The sequence below is a fragment of the Henckelia pumila genome, chromosome 2, assembly GCF_033568475.1.
Source record: "Henckelia pumila isolate YLH828 chromosome 2, ASM3356847v2, whole genome shotgun sequence".
Classification (NCBI taxonomy): domain Eukaryota; kingdom Viridiplantae; phylum Streptophyta; class Magnoliopsida; order Lamiales; family Gesneriaceae; genus Henckelia; species Henckelia pumila.
The window spans coordinates 20,505,337-20,517,806 of NC_133121.1; positions in this window are offsets into that span (position 1 = coordinate 20,505,337).

The following is a 12,470-nucleotide window of genomic DNA, read 5'->3' on the forward strand; positions in this document are numbered from 1 at the left end:
TTCTGATTCTTTACTTCCAATCTTTTTTAAAAACACAGACATAAATATGAATATTAAACAATTTTACTAAATGGAAAAGTTGCACCAAAATAATTGTTCCCTTTTACGAGGATTCGGTATAAAGAAACATGGATTCAACTCAAACGTCAAAAGGAAAGATTTTCCCAATATCCCCCCGCTCCCCCGTAATGTCTTGCTAAAATATGCCAATAAAATTCCCCCAAAAAAGAAAAAGAAAATGACAATAAAAAGATTCCATGACGCCGAAGTCAAAGCTCATTTTTCATCCTCTTCTCAATTTGTTTGGGAGACTGAGAATTTTTTTTTTTGTTGGTAAATCTTGTAATGTCTAAATCTTTTCATGTTTAATAATGTTATAATTTCTTACTGTAAAAAAAAATTCAAATGGCTCAAAATATTATCGAGTTGATTATTTTGAAATTGATAAAGGTCATCACTATCAACAACGATACACCATATTTGTTATCAAACCCTAGGATCAAAGACGGAACCAAGATTTTCATATTGGAGGCGAAATTGTATAGTGCAATATAATTAATTATTAAAATTATAAATATAATATTTAATGAAAAATAAATAATGTTTGAATCATCATAAAAAAATGTTACTAATAAAAAAACAAATTTTTTTGTGAGACAGTCTCACGAATCATTTTCGTGAGACGAATCCTTTATTTGCGTCACCCATAAAAAAATATTACTTTTATGTCAAAAGTATTACAAAAAAAATATAAATTCGTTTAGCAAAATTTAAATTCTAAACTATTTTTTAATAATAAATTACTTAGAATTTAGAAGTAACTATGTCAACATTTTTAAATATTTAGAATACTAAAATTAAAAATTTAATCATTAAAAAGAAAATATTGACGTAAAATTAAAATTAGAAAGGATATATAAAAAATTTTCATTTACATGTTGTTACAATTATATATTTTATAATATGCTCGAATTTTATAAAATTTTGGAAAAAATACGTGTAAATAAATATATATTACCAAATAATTAACTATTAAGCATAGGGTTTTTTTATTTGTAATTTAAAAAAAATAAAAGAATATAAAAAATAATGTGTGCCACAGCGAATTGCAAAACTACTGCAATCCGCTGTGGCAAAGAGCGGACACTGACGCTGACAACATATACATAGGAACTTGCAATTTGCACGTCCCCATGTGCAACCTCTTTTTTTTTTTTTTATTTTATAAATCAATTATATAATTAATTATATTTTATAAAATTATTATTTATTAAATATCGGTATGATAATTTTTTCCTCAAAAATCTGAATTTTAATTATAATTTTCGAATTCGATGATGGGGCTGAAAAATTATTAAGAAAAAAAAACAAAAAAAATTATGGTTAAAAAAATTAGATTGATTAAATAATTTTTTTTAAACATATATATTTATAAAAAAAATTATTTAATTTAAATAAACATATTTTCATTAAATATATTTTATTTTTTAAATATAAATTCTATTTTTAACTTAAATTTGGATAGCAAAGTTATACATATTCTGCCGTTAGAAAATTTTTCAACCCGAACTCGAGATGAAACAAAATCATTTAGAAAAATATGAACTCAAAACCGACCCAAATATATCAGAATTAATCCTTTAGGTCTGTCCATATAACTAAAGGACTTGCAGAGATCCAAACGAATTAAAATAAGTCAATAAATTCGTTAACCAATTATTAATACAAAAAATAAAATTTCTATTAAAAAATATGATATAAAATAAATTTATCAAAATATGTTTATTTAATTTAATTAATTTGTTTTATAAATATAACTGATTCCAAATAAATTTATTTAATCAATTGAAATTTTTTTAATCATAATTTTTTTATTTTTGACTCTTAATAATTTTTCGATGTCGTCAAATTCGAAAATTAGAATTGAAATTTAGACTTTTGATAAAAAAAAATTTATTATACAAATAATAAATAAATAATAGTTTTGCAAAATATTATTAATTATATAATTTATTAAAAAAACAAAAACTAAAAAAAAAAAGAAAATGGTGTATATGAGTACTTTGTGATCAAAAAAATTAGTTAACCTAAATAAACATATTTAGATAAATATATTTTATATCATATTTTTAAATATAATTTTTATTGTTTTATTAAAAAATTGATTAGCAGAGTTATTGACTTATTTCAATTTGTTTGGATCTACGCAAGTCTTTTAGTTCTATGGATAGACCTAAGAAATAATTCGAATATATTGGAGTTTACAATTTTTGAGATGATTTCGTTTCGGGAATTCGGGTTTAAAAATTTTCTAATAGCATTTTTGAATCAATTCGATCCGAATAGATATGAATTAACTCCTCTAGATTTATCCACAGAACCGAGGGACCTCCACAAATCCAAACGAATTAAAATAAATATATAACTTTACTACCCAAATTTAAGTTAAAAATAGAATTTATTTTAAAAAAATAAAATAAATTTAATGAAAATATGTTTATTTAAATTAAATAATTTTTTTATAAATATATATGTTAAAAAAATTTATTTAATCAATATAATTTTTTTATTTTATTTTCTTAATAATTTTTCATCCCCATCATCGAATTCAAAAATTAGAATTAAAATTCAGATTTTTTAGGAAAAAATTATATATCGGTACATAATAAATAATAATTTTACAAAATATAATTAATTATATAATTAATTTTAATAAAACAAATCAAAAAACAAAAAACAAAAAAAAAAGGTTGCACATGGGGACGTGCAAATTGCAAATCCCCATATACATGTTGGCAGCGGACGCTGCCAGCATAAGAGGACGCTGCAAAATATTGCAACGTTCGCTTTTTCCCATAGCGGATTGCAGTAGTTTTGCAATTCTTTATGGCACGCATTATTTTTGATACTCTTTTATTTTTTTAAATTACAAATAAAAAAAACCCATTAACATACATCTTCTACTGTATTATGTACGTGATTTCATATTTAAAATTTTAAAAACTAAAAACTCACTCTATTGTTATAATGAATACCGAATTAGTTAAATAAATTTAATTAATATAATGATAACATACTAAGTAAATATGCTTAATTTATATAATAGTCGTTATAATTTTAATAGTTTAATACATTCAAAATTTGGAACTTTGTCACCCTTGGCAAAATACATTCAAAATTTCATAAAACCAGCAGCGATCTACGGATGTTACATGCACAAGAGGATCAAAAGAGAGAACTCGAGAGAGTGAGCATGACTGAGATGGAAGTACAGCCTGCCCAGCTAGAACCTGGAACCTTGTCACCCTCTCAGCCTAAAAAAAAAAAATTATCCCTGAAGGGACCCCATCCCACATGAGTCAAAAGAGCACGAACAGTTGGGCTCAAGCAACGATAAGTTCCGAAACTTACTTGATAGAGACTGAAATTGGTAGGAAGGGGTTGGATAATGCACAAATCAGTAAGATCCCTAAGAAGAAACGATCCTTTGAATAGGCTGAGGAGTTGTCAGATATTTTCCAAACGGTGGCGCTTGCTAAGCAACTCCGCCGACAGTTATGAGTTGCATAATATGGAATGCTCGTGGGCTCTGGAACCAGCGAGCATTCCGAAAGCTAAAACGGCTTTGTGCCGAAAAGAGCCCAACCCTATTTTTCTCTCAGAAACAAAAATGTGGGTTTCAAATTGTGAATGGTAGAAAGATTTGTTGGGATTCACTGGTATGTTTGGGTTTAACTGTAACGACAGAAGTTGGGACTTAATGCTCATTTGGAAGGACCCTCTTGACGTAACTGTACATTTTTACACATCCGGGCACATTGACATTACGGTAAAACACGAAGGAAAATTTTGGAGATTTATGGGGTTCTATGGACATCATCCAGATCCTTATTCTCAACACCTCTCTTGGGATCTCCTTTGCCACCTGGGAGGCATGCGAGAACTACAAGATAACCCATGGTTAGTGGGTGGGGACTTTAACGAAATTTGTTATGATGGAGAGAAGCGAGGAGGAAACTCAAGGCTCTTTCACCAGACACAAGCTTTTCGGGATACTCTAGATGAATGCTCACTGCAGGACTTGCATGGGCCTGGAGAATTTTTCACCTGGGTTAATCGGAGATCTACTGAGGATCTAATACTTGAACACCTAGACCGGTTCGTGGACACGTTTTAATGGAGATTGATTGTAGTAGCCCGTACCCGAAATCAGTGATTAAGGTGTTAATTAATTCATTAATCCTACTAATTAAGAGAAAACATGATTAAGGAAACTCTTAATGGGTTAACGGAGTCCGGAATTTGATTCAGAACACTTGAAAATGGTTTGAGGGTCATCGAGTTCGGAGGCTCCGAAGTCAAGGTTCGGACGGTCCGAAGTTAGGGTTCGGACAATCCGAAGAGTGTTTCGGACGCTCCGAACGTGCTGCCGACAGTCGTCATGGATGACGTCATTGTGCTGATGTAAGAAATGATGTATTATTGGGTTCGGACGACCCGAAGTCGAGATCGGACGGTCCAATTGTGTTCGGACGCTCCGAAGTCCAGTTCAGATGATCTGAACTCCGTCTATAAATAGGAGGGCCGAGATTCAGATTTAGACACACCAATCACCTCTTCTCTCTCTATTCCTTAGCCTTCTAACTCAGATCTAGGGAATTCTAGGCGTCCTATCGGGAATCCGGAAGTGACATAGCGATCCAGGCGTCGTAGCGGAGATGTGGCCTAGTTTTGAGGCACTCGACAGCAAAGGGCTAACGACGGACAAAGGTATAACTTTTGCTTTCTAAAAATATTGAAGAGTATGCTTTAGCTTAGTTAAGGTTTTTAGAGCGCTATAATGATAGTAGTATCATTTGGCAGTGTAGCGCGGATTATAGGCGTGGACCTAGGGCTAATAGCACTTGCCTAGTATTTGAGGTACAAAAGTACTGTTCGAGATATCCTGACTGAGTATGCATGTATTATGTGACTGCATGATTTATATGTCATTGATTTATGCTGCATTCATTTGCATACTGAGCTTTCTCCTTCAAGATGTCTGTTAGTAGGGTTTTTCCCTATCCTGTTAGTGGTTGGACTTCCATCGATTTGGGTTCGGCATATCCACTGGTATTATGGTATGGGAGCCACCTCCTGAAGCGACGGCACAGCGTGCTACATACCAGGGCCCGGTCTGTCTCTGTTATCTGATCCTTGACCTCGAGTTTATAGGGAGTTCACTTTGCATGCATGTATACTTATACTCTCGTACTAAGCGTTTTATGCTCATGTCTTGTACTCTGTGTTTTTGGACACCCTATTCCATGGGGCAGGTTTGCGATTGGATGAGGCGGGTGGATCCAAGAGGGGCTAGGCAGTGGTTGACCAGCTGGAGCTTCGCCTAGGTTTTATTTTGTTGTTATTGGATTGATACAACTATTCGATTTGGTTGTATTATATTTGGATATTTACAGATTCCTTTACTTGAGATTGTATAATATTTATGGTTTCCGCAGTTTTATTCTGATATCCATTTAATTAAGTTAATTTCATGCCTAAGTTCTGTTTAGTAGGTGATCCAGGTAAGGGTCACTAAATTTATGGTATCAGAGCATGCAAAGTATTCTTGGGATTTAGATTCTACATAAAGATAACCGTTAGGTTAATTTTGTAGATGGCAGATCGTGACGACCAGAGTTCTCATGGCAATATTGGTGGGCGTTGGGGTGATGCCGACCGGGAGCCTCGTCGGGAACGCCGCCATCGTCATCGAGATGAGGACCATTTCAGTGTTCGTCGATTCTTGCAGATGGCACCTAAGCCCTTGGTTGGAGGTGAGTCTCCGGAGGATGCGGAGAATTGGTTAGACCACATGGAGATGACTTTTCAGACTTTCCAATATACCGAGGAGCAGAAGATGGAGACACTGGGTTATCTTCTGGATGGACGTGCACGCAGGTGGTGGAGATTTACTTCTGCACCTTTTGTTGCGGCGAGAGGAGTGGCCACCTGGGCCGAGTTCCGCACAGCTTTTCAGAAGCTGTATTTTTCTCCTGCACTCCATCAGTCGAAGGCGGGCGAGCTACTGAGTCTGCGACAGGGAGCCATGTCTATTGATGAGTATCAGCAGAAGTTTTTTGATCTGCTATCCTATTGCCCCAAGATTGCCGACAGCTCCGAGATGAAGTATAATCTATTCCTTCAGGGCCTTAACCTTGAGATACATGACCGTGTGGCAGTTGGTGATGACATGTCCTACGAGGGTTTGGTGAGCCGTTGTCACCAGGCGGAGGACAGCATTCGACGGAACAGGTCTTTCTCTCATTCGAGACCTGCTAGTTCTTTGGGTCCCCGTGCCCAATCTTTCAAGAAGTCTGGATCTACTTCTTCTTCCTCTGGCTCTGCTGGTGTTGTCCGTTTCGGAAAGAAGGACAAGTGTGATCAATGTGGGAAGAACCATCCATCCGACAAGTGTCGTAGAGCTTTTGGAGCTTGTTTCCGTTGTGGAGAGACTGGTCATATCCGGAGGGATTGTTTACTATCTGGGGAAGGCGGTTCTGGTTCTGGTTCAGGATCTGGTTCTCAGGCCACCGTTCAGCAGAGGTCGCAGGGACAGCCTGCTGGGAGTTCTCATTTGAGGCCACGAGCTTCTGGCCAGGTGTTTGCCTTGAGGCATGATCAGGCAGTGGAGGAGAATGAGAAAGTCATCGCAGGTACATTTCTGCTTTATGGTATACCTGCTCTTGTACTTATTGACACTGGTGCATCTCATTCCTTCATTTCTGCACGTTTTGTTAAGAGGCATAAGTTACCATTCATTGCACTAGACGTAGTGATGTCTGTTTCTACTCCGACGGGTCAATCTGTTTTGGCTAAGCGTCTAGTGATGGGTTGCTCTTTAGAGTTCGAAGGAAACATTCTGTTAGCAAATCTCATGATTCTTGCGATGGACGACTTTGATTGCATTCTGGGAATAGATATGTTGACTACCTATCGAGCTTCAGTGGACTGCTATCAGAGATTAGTACGCTTTCATCCGGAAGGGAGTGAGAGCTGGTTTTTCTATGGGGAGCTCCTGTTCTTTTTGTGAAGAAAAAGGATGGGTCTATGAGGCTGTGCATTGACTATCGGCAGCTGAATCGAGTCACTGTGAAGAACAAGTATCCATTGCCTCGTATTGATGACTTGTTTGATCAGCTGCAGGGCACTTCAGTTTACTCCAAAATTGACTTGAGATCTGGGTATCATCAGTTAAGAGTCCGTGATCAGGACGTAGCCAAGACTGCATTCCGTACTCGCTATGGGCATTACGAGTTTCTAGTGAGGCCATTTGGTTTGACTAATGCGCCGGCTATATTCATGGACCTGATGAACCGTGTCTTCAGGGAGTATTTGAACAAGTTTGTCGTGGTCTTCATTGGCGACATCTTGGTGTATTCGCGTAATACGGAAGAGCATGTTTCTCACTTGCGGTTGGTACTGCAGACTCTTCGGGATGAGCAGTTGTACGCCAAGCTGAGCAAGTGTGAGTTCTGGATGGATCGAGTGATATTTCTTGGCCATATCATATCTAGGAAGGGTATTTCTGTTGATCCAAGCAAGATTGAGGCAGTGCTTAATTGGTCGCGTCCGACGACGGTTGCTGAGATCCGTAGTTTTCTGGGTCTAGCAGGGTATTATCGTCGCTTCATTCTGAACTTCTCTCAGTTAGCTCGACCTTTGACGCAGCTTACCCCCAAGGGTGTGGATTTCGAGTGGTCCTTCGAGTGTGAGGAGAACTTCTGTGAGCTTCAACGGCGGTTGACTTCTGCGCCAGTGTTGGCATTACCGTCAGGATCTGGAGGGTATGTGGTGTACACTGATGCTTCTCTTCAGGGGTTAGGTTGTGTCCTGACTCAGAATGGGCATGTGATCGCATACGCTTCTAGACAGCTGAAGCTTCACGAGGACAACTACCCAGTCCATGATTTGGAGTTAGCAGTCATTGTGTTCGCTTTGAAGATCTGGCGTCATTATCTGTATGGCGAGAAATTTGAGATCTTTACCGACCACAAGAGTCTCAAGTATTTGTTCATTCAGGCGGAGTTGAACATGAGGCAGAGACGTTGGATGGACTTGCTTAAGGACTATGATTGCGAGATTAAGTACCATCTGGGAGCTGCTAATCTCACCGCTGATGCATTGAGTCGTAAGGTGCGACTATCCGCACTTCAGACTTGTTCGATGTCTATTGCGATCAGTGACTGTTGTACTTCGGGATATACCTTCAAACATAAGAAAGGTATGCAGAGTATCCAGATGTTTGCGATATTATCTGAGCCAGCTTTGTATTTGATAAGTGCATTTTGTATGCATTATTTCATGTTATTTTTATGTCTATTTTGTGTGCATTCATATTATTTTTATGTGTTTTTATGTGTTTTAGTGCATGTGTGTATATTTCACTCCTTGGGTTAATTTTGTAAGAAAATGGAATTTTGAAGAGTGAATTACGGAGCAGCCTTGATCGAAAAATCATATTTAATTTTAGAGACATTGAAATCCAATCTCTACCGTTTAGATTAAAGTAAAGATGTTTTGAAGCTGCTGTCCAAATTTCAGCTCAATCCGACGGCTAGATCTCGAGATATGAATTTTTTAAAATTGTCGCTCGGCACAGATTTTTTGTACTGCGCGCGCGCGAGAATCAAGCTCGCGCGCGCGCGAGTCCGACGTACAGGCCTCTGTTTTTATGTGATGCGCGCGCGCGAGGCCTATGCCGCGCGCGCGCGTGTTCGGGGGTCATATGTGTTCCGAAAAATCCTTGTTTTGAGAGGAAATTAACTGATAGGCGTTCCGGACCATATATATATACAAGATATAACATATTTTTGAGGGGTTGGGAAGCTCCAGAGCGCAGACAACGCAAGAGGAGGCGGCTACAAGGCTTGGGAGAGAAGATTTCTTCTTTCTTTTCTTTTTTTTTTATTTTTATTTTTGAATTATTGTTTTTAATTATTGAGTAGTTTATTTTCAACCAAGACGGCGTGATTGGGCCGAACAAATTTATGTAGAAAACTTGGATGTTTGTTTGGGATTTTTTAGAGTTGATTTTATTTTATTGATTGTCAGATTTATATTTGTCTTGTGAATAGTCTGATCAACTGTTTGCTTGCATGTTAATCAATTCCAAATCGACAGAGGAGGTTTTGATTTTGATCACTCTGATAATTAACATATTGTAAAACCGACTAGAAATAGAATTCGGTTTCAGTGTGCGGTTTAGGTGTAAACTGAATTTTCACAAATATTTAATGCATTCAAATTTGATTAGAACTACGAAAGATTAGTTCATCAATATTTGAATAGGTTTGATTGTTCTAGAAATAGACCTTTGAACAAATTAGAAGAATTCCCGTGAATTAAGATTAAATCTGAGTCCTGAATTGACTACATGTTACAAGATTTGTTCGGTACCTACGTGTGTCTTGGTTGTCTTTGTCTTGATTATTTTTATCTTCAGTTATTTTTATTCTTATTTCTTAATCAGTTTTTATTTTATATTCTTATTTTATTTAATTCAAAATCCTTCTATTATTTTGTCTAGATTAAGTAAAATAATTAATTCTTGAGAATTGACTGTAGTCCTTGTGGGATCGATACTTGGACTCTCAATCCACTTTACTATTACTTGACCTGGTGCGCTTGCCAGTAGATTTTTATCAAAACGATTTAGCCGGTCAAGTTTTTCGCGCCGTTGCCGGGGACTGTTTAGTTGATATTAGGATAGATTATTTGCTTGAGGCTAGACATTTTTTTTTATTTCTATCTTTTCGTTCTTTTCGTTTTTTTTATTTTATTTTAATTTTGATTTTTTTTCTTTTCTTTTGCTTGTGAGGTACTTGGAGATGGATCATCATCAGGTGTTCACAAGATTTGGCCAGCAATACTTGGAGCCATTCTATGCTGTTTGGGGGAGATTCAATGATTTGGCGAACAAATTTCGATGCCATAAATTTTCGAGCTACACCCTCACTCAAATTTTTTATGGTGGTTTGGATGAGATTACAAGAAGTTGGGTGGATTATGGAGCGTTGGCCACTGGCAGTCAATTGTTTAGAAGAGATGAAGACAGTGCGATGCACTTGTTAAATGATATGGCAGATTTTGACTACCATTGGCATTGTGATCCTTCACTGCAGGGTTGGAGTCACCAATATCCTCCAGATATCAACTCTAAAAATTTTGCGAACCAGCCACCGGAGCATCAAGAAGACTGCATAGGGCGTTCCGAAGATTATGTGGCTCAGTTGGAAAATCTTGTGCGACAGCAGACAGAGTCAAATCAATTTTTAGAAAGCCGCATAAGTCTTTTGGATGAACAGATTGCGCTTATTAGAGAACCAATTTTGGATATCTGCCAATTGAGTGAAGTAACTGAGCCAGAGCATGAAGAAATCATTTTTGAGGAATCTTCTTGTGAGGATGAGCCAAACATGATAGTGGAGGAGGAAGAACCATACAAGGAGAGAGATTTTACCTCGTCAGTGGTCGTTTTATGTACACCGTTAGAAGATACTTTTTTGCCATTGACGCCACCTCCACAGTATTACATCCTCTTTGAGCTTCAGCCTAGAATCAGAGTCTCTTTCCAAAGGAAAAATTTCATGCCGAGTACTGTTGGACCGACAAGCTTAAACTGCAAATATCACGCCAAGCTTGAGGGCGAAGAAATTCAAAACCCATACGTAGAATCGTATGATTCTTACTATGGGCGGCAGCCGCTCTTTGATGGTGGCTTCTGCATAGTCGGGCTATAGACTATAATTTTAGTGCTGACTGGGAGGCAACCCAGTGTTTTTGCTTTTGTTTTTATTTTGTTTTTTTTTATATTTTGTTTTTATTTGATTTTGTTTTCTTTCCCATGCCAGTTGGTCATGCCTGCCGATATATCTAGACTGATGCTACTGTCCCAGCTGATGCCGTCAAGAAGGAAGAGAATGAAACAAAAACCAGGGGAGTGTTATTTCTGTTTTCATTGTGTTTTTGTTCGTTTTGAATTTTGTTCATTGTCTGAAGCATTGAGGGCAATGCTTTGGATAAGTATGGGGGGTAGACTAGTTTATTTCATTATGTTTTGTGTTTGTGTTGCATAAAGCTCGTTTCATGTCTGTTTGTATATAGTGTGTTTTTGTTGTTGTTTGTGTTGTCCTGCATGGGTAGGATGAGTCATGATAGCCAATGATGATGAAGTTTATTTGAAAAAAATGGATTTTTGAAAAATGAATGCTCTTGACTGGACATGAGAAACTGTAGGTTGAACCGTGAATATTTTTAAGCACTAATGTTAGACCAGTGAATTGTAGCGAAAGATTTGATGAAGTTTCTATCTGTTTGACCATTGCACGACAATAGATGGTTTGTGAATCTTGATTGTGTTCTATGAATTTTGATGAGGCTCTATTTTACACTTATGATCTTGGGCGCACCTAGAAAAAATTTATATACAATTCCATCCGGGCCTTGAAAGGATTAAAATCCTAAAAAAAATTAAATTAAATTTAAGGCTAAGTATGCGGATTCAATGGGATTGATGCTCCATCCGGGCTATAGACGAGGGGATTAGAAAGAAAAAATAGAATGATTTTTCGTATCCTAGCCAGTTATAGCTAAGTCAGCGGGTAATTATTGGGGCTAATGCAATACTGGGTGCAAAATCCGGAGGTGTGTAATTCATTATCTCAAGGGAGGTGGGTTTAGTCTAGAGGTCGTTGGAAGGAATGGGCACTTAAAGAGTGAAACTTGCACTGATTTGTCATAGGTCGCTAAGCAGATTTGAGACGAATTCGGTCTAAGTTGTATGAAACTGGAATGACATTTCACACACACACGTTCACGTTCAATCGAATGTGTATTATGAAAAGTTGAGAGCATGTCTGTGTTTTATGTTTTGTGATTAAACTTCTCGGAGGCTGTGCACTCTCATGAATCATCCTTACTTATGTTTTTGTTTGCATTTTGTTTTTTCATGTCTTGCTCGAGGGCGAGCAAAGTTTAAGTATGGGGGTGTTGATAAGTGCATTTTGTATGCATTATTTCATGTTATTTTTATGTCTATTTTGTATGCATTCATATTATTTTTATGTGTTTTTATGTGTTTTAGTGCATGTGTGTGTATTTCACTCCTTGGGTTAATTTTGTAGGAAAATGGAATTTTGAAGAGTGAATTACGGAGCAGCCTTGATCGAAAAATCATATTTAATTTTAGAGACATTGAAATCCAATCTCCACCGTTCAGATTAAAGGTAAAGATGTTTTGAAGCTGCTGTCCAAATTTCAGCTCAATCCGACGGCTATAGATATGTTTTGAAGCTGCTGTCCAAATTTCAGCTCAATCCGACGGCTAGATCTCGAGATATGAATTTTTGAAAATTGTCGCTCGGCGCAGATTTTTTGTACTGCGCGCGCGCGAGAATCAAGCTCGCGCGCGCGCGAGTCCGATGTACAGG